Genomic DNA, 8728 nt, shown 5'->3' with positions numbered 1-8728 from the left:
GATCTTTCCACTCCTAAGAGTAGTGATGGATTTAGCGTGCCCCATCTGATTTGAAGAGCTGGGATCATTAATCTCGTACTGCGGTTTAGGATTGGGGAGAGGTTGTGCAGGAAGCATCCCCTTTTCTATAACCGTCATACGAGAATCTATCTTTTGCATAAATCTGTAATTCCCCGCATTGCTTGAGCCAGCTCTTGTATGGAATTGTGAACCGGTTCCTCTTAAGGTTTCACTTGGTTTGGATTTTGATTGAAGAAACCTAGAGGAGTAGCCGTTTGTCCATTCCTCCAACTAAAGTTTGGATGATTTTTCCAACCAGGATTGTACATATTGGAGTTAGGTCCAGTAAAAGGTCTTTGATAGTTGTTTACGGCATTGGCTTGTTCATTCAACACTCCTCGAAAGGCGGGTATTGTAGGATAATTTTCAGTTGTATGAATGTTGCAATCACAGATGCCGCAAACAATTTCATTAACCTTATCCTTCTTTCCTTCCATGGCCTCAACTTTCCTTATGAGCGTAGTCACTTTACACTTGAGATCATCCTTTTCTTTCAAGAGATATAATCCACCTTTCTCCTTTAATTGAGTCGGCCTAGACGTGGTGTTCGACTTTGGGTAATAGTCCCAAGATTGTATTTTTTCAGCCAGACTGTCGAGGTAGTCCCATACCTCGTCAACATCCTTATTAATGAACTCTCCATTACACATTGTCTCGACCATTTGGCGCATGGAAGATGTCAGTCCATCGTAGAAAAAATTTGTAATGCGCCACGTTTCAAATCCGTGTTGTGGGCATGAACTGACCAAATCTTTGAACCTTTCCCAACATTGGAAGAATGTTTTATCTTCCTTTTGGGCAAAGTTCATTATTGCTTTTCTGAGGGTAATCGTTTTATAATGTGGGAAGAATTTTTTTATGAATTCCCTCTGCATGTCGTTCCATGTGCCAATGGATCTAGGACGCAGTGAATGTAACCACGTCTTAGCTTTCTCTTTTAAGGAAAAAGGAAAGAGTTTCAGCCTAATTGTATCCTCAGATACATTAGGAAAACATAATGTAGCTATAATCTTATCGAACTCTTTCAAATGTAAATATGGACTCTCTGATTCAAGTCCATGGAATTTGGGAAGGAGTTGGATAACTCCTGGCTTGATGTTCATTTGTCCTGTGTTTTCAGGGAAAATCATGCATGAGGGCATACTCACTCCCACCGGTTGTAGATAATCTCGTAAAGTACAAGGCGGGGGTGCCTGTTGCACCTCATTCTCATCTTGGGTATCTTCCACCCTGGGTGGAAGTAGAGGAGGTTGGTCTTCAGCCATAACTTCAATTAACTCAGGGGATTTCGAGTGGTGTCTAGTCCTGCGATGGATAGTCAACCCCTCAACCAATCCTCCTTCAGTCAAGAGACGTCGAGTGTCGTCACGGGCCCACTTGGGCATGAAACACTCGTAGCCCTCAATTTAAATTTGAAACCTAATCCTAAGAAAGAAAATCTAAAAAGAAAGAGAGGGTTGGAAAGGAGTTACCAAATTGGAGGCCCTAAGTTGAAGACCTGCAAAATAAAACAAAATAAGTTAGATTCTAAAAAGGAGAAGAACAATCCTTTAAAAGAAAGATAGCAGTGAATTGATTTCTAAAAGAAGGAATTCCTAAAAGAAATTGGAAATTTCTAAAATAAATTATGAAAGTCCTAAACTAGAAAGTAAATTACTAAAAGAGAACTGAAAAATAGAAAGTAAGGAAGGAGCTTACCGAATTAGAAATTTCTATCTTAAAGGCCTACAAAATAGTAAGGTTAGTTTCTAAACAAAAATTCAAAAAATAAATTTGGAAACAAAATTAGATTCTAAAAGAGTTAAAATTAGAAAGTTACTAAAGAAATAAAAATAGAAAGTTAATTCCTAAAAAGGGAAATAACTAACCTAGTTCTAAAAACAAAATAGGAAAATTTCTAAAAATAAACTATTTCCTACAAATAGGAAAATAGTAGAATTAAAAGATTTCTAAAATTTAAACCCTATTTTTAAAAGTGGAAAAAGTAGAGAAATTAGGAAGGAATTACCAATTTAGGAACTTATGTCAGGATCCTACAAAACATGGAAACAAGTTAGTTTCTAAAAATAAAATAAAATCAAAACCTTTAGCCTAAAGTTACTAAAATCCTAATCCTAACCTAATTCTAAAACTAATTAATTTCAGAAAAACGTAACCGTCAGTCCCCGGCAACGGCGCCAAAAACTTGTTCACTCCCCAAGTATAGGGTTGTGTTGAGGGTCAAATACTGTATATTAGACCCCAATTAATTCCTGAATTTACAAGCATGATGCCGGTTAATGACCTGATTTAATCGTATTTGTGATGCAGAGTATATTTACGAGCATGGGCTGGAAAGGATGTTAAAAGCATGGATTTAAAGCTCAGGCATTACCAAGGGCAAGGGACGGACTCCAGGGGTCTGAGAAAATTGAGAAACTGAAGCTCAAGTGGCCTGAAAAGTGTCCAGAATGCAAGATCATGGGGTTCCCACCATCTGATCAGTTCAAAACTCCATATGTGGCCTGAAGACCATAAATGAACCGTACACGTAAAATTTCACCCATTGGATTGCTGTGGAAGTGGCCCAACGGGCAGATCAGCCCACAAATTACTGATCTGGGGCCCGCCTGATCTCTGGAAACACCTCATCTTCAGTCTCAACGCCCTAAATCATGTGAAGAACCAGATGGACGGAGTAGATTTCTCACAAACATCTCTGTGGGACCCACACAGGTAGTGCATGTACACATTATGCAGGTGCACCGGGTGCACACCAAAAGACCAAAAGTCGGTCAGCAAGCGCTGACCGACTCTCCTTCTCAAAACGGGATCCTTCTCACAGCGGGAGATTGTGGGTCCGCCGGTGCCTCTTAGTGGGCCCCATCCATCACAGGTTTCGACGATCAGAGCCGTCCATATGCTCTGCAAGGTGACCAAAACCGTCACCTAGCTTTCCTTTTTGTCCCATGCACACACACACAGGTAGAGTGCATGTAAACGCAGGATAGACGGTGCAACGAATAAATCCGTGGGCCACACCAAGTTTGATCCGAAACCAGCCATTCCCACCTGGTTTTTCATTCTTCATTCAATGGACGGAGTGGATTTTCTACTCGGCCTCAACAAATGGGCCATCGCATGTGGCAGAGTCGGCTTGCGGCGACTCTGTTTCGCAGCAGGAAGCTACGGTCGACTCTGGTGGGCCACCATCATCATACCTCATGATGATCCAAGCCATTCGGATGGAGCAGGAGTGAAAACCGACCGTGCAAGGAAGTTTGCTTGAAGATATTCGCGGTGAACATCACCGACCACGTCGTTCTTCCAGCTGCGAAATTCTCGACTGCGTCAGCTCTGTCTGCGTAAACGGATGGGTTTCCGTTTCGAATTCAACAACCTCGCTCCTCCGTCCCTAGCAAGGGATAAAAAGGAAGAAAAGAGAGAGCTCCAGGGGATATACAGTTGGGCAGGGGACGTGAGTAAGGAGGAAGGCTTTTCGTGATTGGCAGCGTGTGGAGGTGGCTGGAACGAGAGAGAGGTGCTCGGTTTTGGTTTGTGCTCGGTTCTGTTTTTTTTTTCTCTTTCTTTTTCCTTTATATTTCTATGCTGGACGTGGCAGAGGTTTTTTTGGAGGGATCCACGGCTGGAACGGGAGGAAAAGCTGGGAGCTTGGTGGGAAAGGAAAAACGGAAGTAGCGGCTGGGTTTTCTCTCTCTTCCCCTCTTGTTCTTTTCTTTTCCTTTTTATTTTTATTTTGTTGTTTAATCAGCCCATCCATGTGTGGCTAATCCTCTTAGCTAGGGCTAAGAGGTGAAGCCTGTAGCGAGATGGGAGACATTATCTCATGCGTTTAATTTGAATTTCTGAACTGAACTTGGTTTTAAGTTGATTATTAAAAGAATATTTTCTCAGTCTTTAATGGTCTGTTGTGACTGAAATTACAATGGGTTTGCAATGGCTTTGAATATCTCTTTTTCTCTTTTGATGTTTATGACGTCAGGAGGCCCTGTTGTTCATCATTGTTCCATGGGCATGGTAGGATGATAGTACCCTTCCTGATCTTCATGCATTGTTGGTTGGTTGGTAATTAGTTTAATTCTGTTGTTTACTTTGTCTCCTAGGCATGGTTTGGTGATGGAATCCATTCTAATTCACATACCTTTCATCTCTTGAAAACCAGACCAAGTAAGTTCAGTTTGAATCTCATAATCCTTGATGCAGGCATAAGATCTCCCTGATCTCTACAAGTGGATCCTCTGAAACTCTAGTTTCCTTCCTCTGAATTACTTAAGTTTTAGATAATTTTTCCACCATTATTCATCAATTTACATTGGATTTATATTACATCTTTTTGCTAGTTCTATATCTAGTCAGTTTCAGATCACACATGTTCTCCATTTCCTGTGGATTCGGCCTCGGTCTCATCGATTATTCTTACATCACAACCCTATACTTGGGGAGTGAGCGAGTTGTGATGTAGTAATAAACTCGGTAAGACCGAGGTCGAATCCACGACGACTAATCTTGTATCTGAAAGCAACTTAAACTAGAACTAGACTAAGATGTGATCTAACCAAATAGAATTTTAAGGAATAATTGTGGAATAATTATCTAAAACTTTAAGGAATTCGGAGGAAGGAAACTAGGGTTTCAGAGGATCCACTTGTAGAGATCAGAGAGATCTTATGTCTGCTTCAAAAATCATGAAAATTACACTGAACTTCTTCTGATGTAATTTTAAAGAGATGAAAGATATATGAATTAGAATGGATTCCATCACCAAACCATGCCCAGGAGACAGAGTTAACAAAAGAATTAAACTAATTACCAACCAATCAACATACTATGAAGGTCAAGGGTAATGTCATCCTACCATGCCCATGGAACAATGATGAACAACAGGCTTCTGACTTCATAAACATAAAAAGGAAAAGAAATACTCAAAGCCATCGAAGATCTATTGTAAGTCACAACATATCATTAAAGACTAAGAAAAATATTCCTTTAATAATCAACTAAATCAAATTCAGTTTATGAATATTAAATTAAAGGCACAAAGTAGAATCTCCCATCTCGCTACAGGCTTCACCTCTTAGCCCTAGCTAAGAGGTTTAGCCGACCATGATTAGGCTAAAATTCTTAGGGTTCATAAGGAAAGAAAAGAATAACAGCCCAGAAAAAATAAGAAAAAGAAAAAGAAAATAAGGAAAAACTTCCCTTTCCTGTTCCTGTCTTCTCGTTTACCCAAGCCAAGCTCCCCACGTTTCCTGCTAAACTCCACAGCTCCCTGACGTCCAGCTCCTTCAATAATCTCTCCCTCTCTCACATTCCAGCCTCCCTGGCGCCTTCCAACCAAGCTCCCTTAATATCCTTCGGTGACAGTCCCCCCCATCCCTTCGAAATCTCCCTCTTCTTATAGGTAAAGCAAGCCCTGGAGAGCTGTGCTGCCGTCCGTAATCGAGTTGGAGTTGGTTTCGCATCAGTTTACGCAGTAGGAGGCAGTCGCTGCGAATCACTATGCGAAAGGACTTCCGCATCGAGAGAACGGGCGCTGCATACGCTAAATCCTTTCCTTTTTTTCCAAGAGAACAACGTCCCCTGGGACATTTTGGGATGGTCTACCCGATGGACGGTCCAGATCGTTCATACGATCATCATCATGGCTGTACAATGATCGCAGAAATCGGCCAGTGGCCGGACGCGGAAACAGGGGGTAGCGCTGATCTCTGCGTGACCCACCTGTGATATTCTTTTTATAGATCAGGGCCGTTCATTGGTCTTGCAGTCGAATTTCGATGCAGAAAGAGATGATTTTTACTTCCACTATTGCGGCCCACTGACTCTGTTCTTCATCCATCCGACCGGCGTTTGGACTCCCTGTACATGCACTGCTTTTGGAAAATCGGACCGTAGATCAGTGTGCGGTCGGTTTGACCTCCTGATCACATTGAACGGTGTGGATCATAAAAACACATGCTGATATTGGCCCACCTGCAAAGCCCTGCTGCGAATCGGGGTCCCTGTTTCCTTTTAAAACACGGACGTCGGGTCAGCGCCTGCTGACCGACTCCGTCTGTTCGATGCACGGCGAGTGCATGCTTCCTCTGTACACCGCTCGCATAAAATAGACCCCACCTTGATGTATATGCAAAATCCAATCCATCCATCCATTTTGCCATCTCATTTAGACCGTCTAGACCAATTTTGAAGCATATCCAGATATTAGGCGGGCCCCACATAATGATTAAAGGGGCTGATCTGTCCGTTGGACCACTTCCAGAGGGATCCAATGGCTGAAATTTGACGTGTATAGTTAGTTTTTGGTCCTCAGGCCACGTATGGAGTTTCGAACTGATCAGATGGTGGGAACCCTATGATCTTGCATTCTGGACACTTTTTAGGCTACTTGAGCTTCAATTCCTCAATTTTCATGGATCTCTGGCGTGCAAATCTGTCGATCTTGGTCTCCTAGGGTCCGTCGCTTGCCTTGGTGACTTCATACTGTTAAATCCATGCTTTTAGTACCCTTTCCCAGTCCAGGCTCGTGAATACGCCCTGCATCACAAACATGATTAAATCAGGCCGTTAAACAGTACTATGTTTGTAAATCCTGACAATAACTGGGGTCTGATATACAATATTTGACCCTCAACAGCTACGACCCTGATGTCGCTAGGGCGTACAGTACCATATCACATAATGCGAATGCATGAATCACACTATCCAGTCATGCAGCAGTCCTGCGCGTATCGTGCACTCATGTAGGGCAACACCCCCTATTCGGGAGCCCCTAAACAATCTACCCGAAGGCATATGCGATGATCAGTCATTTCTCATATCAAGCATACGTATGATGCATATAATCATGAATCATGGAACTAAATATGTTATATGGGATGGATGATGTTCATAACGAAGATGGGCTTAGACGGCCTACACATAACACGTACGAGTCTAACAATGGGCCCTAAGGAAAGTCATAATGCGGTCATTTAACCAACACTATACTTGCAATGCGGACGTCAAACCACCATTGCTCCCAAGGCAGAGCCCGACGTAAACATCATTACATAACCCATGTTGAAATCGTACATTGCAATGGACCTTAGGTACATCCCATTGGGCCTTAAATACATCAAATGGGCCATATCATATGGGCCTTATATTCATCAAGTGGGCCACATCATTGGGCCGCACCAATGGGCCTTATGTGCATTGCAATGGGCCATAACTCGTGGGCCTTAGAATGCATCAAATGGGCTTAATCTTATGGGCCTTATATTCATCAAGTGGGCGACATCATTGGGCCTCACCAACGGCCCTTATGTACATTGCAATGAACCATAGCCCATGGGCCTTAAAATACATCACAATGGGCCTAATCACATGGGCCTTATGTGTATCAAATGGGCCACACCAATTGGGCCCCATATGTACATCAAATGGGCCTCAACCCATAGGCCCCAATACATCTTAATGGGCCTTAACCCATGGGCCCCTAATACATCAAATCGGCCTCGACCCATGGGCCTTACATATATATCAAAGTGGGCCTCAACCATGGGCCACAAGTAAACTGAGATGGGCCTCCCACCACCAGTATATTATATATAATATAATATATAATTTATATATATAGTACATACAATATTATATATAATATAATATTATATATATATATATAAATATATATACACACACGTACACACCCACACACGCACGCACATGAACACACCCACCGTCCCCTGGATGGTCGGGATAAAGCACAAATATCACAGTGGGCTCCACCGTCCGCCTGGACGGTGGCAGCAAAACACATGCCACTGTGGGCTCTATGTGGGGCCCACCTTAATGTTTACACACCATCCGATCCGTTGAAAAGGTCCTACAGACCCAACTGAATAGGGAGAACAAATCTCAACTGGATCCAAAACTTCTGTGGCCCAGAAAAGGAGTTCCAAGGGCAGACATTTATTCCCACTGTTTCATATGGTGTGGGCCACATGAGCTTTAGATCATGCTGATTTTTGGAGTGGAGCCACTTCAGAGAGTGGCCCACCCAATGAACGGCGTGGATGACAGATATACATCATGGTGGGGCCCACGGCAAGGGCCGTGGGTTGTAGTTCCCCCGCCCGCCCGTCGCACACAGCAGCAGGCGCTACCTGTGGTACTGACAACGGCATCAGCAACACTGCTGCTTATGTTATTTTATTTTATTTTTTAAAACATGTTTTCTTATGGTTTTTCGGGTGTGCGGCCCGCATCGTGCAAATCCACCCCAGCCATTGGTCTCTACAAGCTATGACAAGTCCATCGAGCCCAATATTGGACATGTCCTGGCGCGTAAGAAATTTTAAGTAAATTTGAAAGGTGAAAATCACCGTTTTTAATGCTATGGCCCACCAGATACTCGGATCAACCTCATTTCTCGGCTCAACGCCTAAAATAGTCTGAGGAAAAGGTTGGACGGCTTGGATTAACGACATTCATCAAGGTGAGGCCTGAACAAGTGGTCCACCCAAAAAGCTTGTGAATCAAGCTAATATTTTTGTTTCCCTTACACGTCCAGCGTCCCTGGACGCTGGACAATGTTGCATAGCACTTTAAGGTGGGCCCTGTTCAGGTGGGCCACCAAATGATGGATGGTGGTCACAACATATATGAAAAGTGGGCCCCCACCTAC

At 43.0% G+C, this 8728-nt stretch overlaps 1 non-coding gene across 1 annotated transcript; it reads left to right on the top strand.

Annotated features, from left to right (window-relative positions):
- Positions 1-780: 780 nt before the first annotated feature.
- Positions 781-887, top strand: LOC131226385 (small nucleolar RNA R71). The gene has a single exon (XR_009161773.1). It is a non-coding gene; the product is annotated as a small nucleolar RNA R71 (small nucleolar RNA).
- Positions 888-8728: the final 7841 nt, after the last annotated feature.

The sequence above is a fragment of the Magnolia sinica genome, chromosome 14 (genome assembly GCF_029962835.1).
Source record: "Magnolia sinica isolate HGM2019 chromosome 14, MsV1, whole genome shotgun sequence".
Classification (NCBI taxonomy): domain Eukaryota; kingdom Viridiplantae; phylum Streptophyta; class Magnoliopsida; order Magnoliales; family Magnoliaceae; genus Magnolia; species Magnolia sinica.
The sequence above is the reverse complement of the archived record's forward strand: the minus strand, read 5'-3'. Positions and strand labels throughout refer to the sequence as shown.